The sequence below is a fragment of the Coturnix japonica genome, chromosome 22 (assembly GCF_001577835.2).
Source record: "Coturnix japonica isolate 7356 chromosome 22, Coturnix japonica 2.1, whole genome shotgun sequence".
Classification (NCBI taxonomy): domain Eukaryota; kingdom Metazoa; phylum Chordata; class Aves; order Galliformes; family Phasianidae; genus Coturnix; species Coturnix japonica.
The window spans coordinates 2,567,644-2,568,761 of record NC_029537.1 but is presented as its reverse complement, the minus strand read 5'-3'; the positions used below and the strand labels follow the sequence as shown (position 1 = coordinate 2,568,761).

At 54.5% G+C, this 1,118-nt stretch overlaps 1 long non-coding RNA gene across 2 annotated transcripts in view; it reads right to left on the bottom strand.

Annotated features, from left to right (window-relative positions):
* LOC107323721 overlaps positions 1-1,118 on the bottom strand; it is an 8,392-nt gene that overhangs the window by 2,289 nt on the left and 4,985 nt on the right. Inside the window, exon 1 of one of the 2 annotated variants that reach the window (XR_001559324.2) lies at positions 51-1,089. The exons of the other annotated variant lie outside the window; for it this stretch is intronic. This is a non-coding gene — a long non-coding RNA (uncharacterized LOC107323721). Of the gene's footprint in view, positions 1-50; positions 1,090-1,118 lie in introns of those variants that run through there. 2 annotated transcript variants of the gene reach the window in all.

The following is a 1,118-nucleotide window of genomic DNA, read 5'->3' as shown; positions in this document are numbered from 1 at the left end:
TGATCTCAGACCCCATATACTGACCCCCCCCCACCCCATTGATCTCAGACCCCATGTGGGGCGGCTCTCCCCGCTGTGTCTGTGGGGTTGTGGGGGGGCGATGTGGGGTTGTGGGTTTTAGGGCCGCGGTCCCTTTAAGGCCGCAGTCGGACCGGCCGCAAGTTGGAGTCGGAAACGTCCACGTAGGAGCTGCCCCCCCCACCCCATAGGGACGGGCCTATAGGATCCGAGTGTAGGATATGGGGCTATAGGATCGGAGTGTAGGATATGGGCTATAGGATATGGGCTATAGGATCCGAGTGTAGGATATGGGCTATGGGGTCTGAGTATAGGATATGGGCTATAGGATATGGGCTATAGGATCCGAGTGTAGGATATGGGGCTATGGGGTCTGAGCTATAGGACATATGGGCTATAGGATATGGGGTATAGGATCGGAGCTATAGGATCCGAGTATAGGATATATGGGCTATAGGATTGGGACTATAGGATATGGGCTATAGGATCAGGCCTATAGGATCGGAGTATAGGATATGGGGCCATGGGGTCTGAGCTATAGGATATGAGTATAGGATATGAGTATAGGATATGGGCTATAGGATCGGGGCTATAGGATATGGGCTATAGGGTCTGGGCTATAGGATTGGGGCTATAGGATATGGGCTATAGGGTCTGAGCTATAGGATATGGGCTATAGGGTCTGAGCTATAGGATCCAAGCTATAGGATCAGGGCTATAGGGTCTGAGCTATAGGATATGGGCTATAGGGTCTGAGCTAAAGGATCGGGGCTATAGGATCTGTGCTATGGGGTCAGGGCTATAGGATCTGTGCTATGGGGTCAGGGCTATAGGTTTGGGGCTATAGGATCTGAGCTATGGGGTCAGGGCTATTGGGATCAGGGCCCTAGGATCAGGACTGTAGGATTGGGTCTATAGGATCAGCTCTATGGGGCACAGAACCCCACAGCGGGCTGATCCCAAGGCTCCGAATTTGGGGCCCAGCAGCCCCTGACCCACAGAGCCGCAGCCCCACAGCCTGTATGGCCCCATAGGCAGCCCCACAGCCTGTATGGCCCCATAGGCAGCCCCACAGCCTGTATGGCCCCATAGGCAGCCCC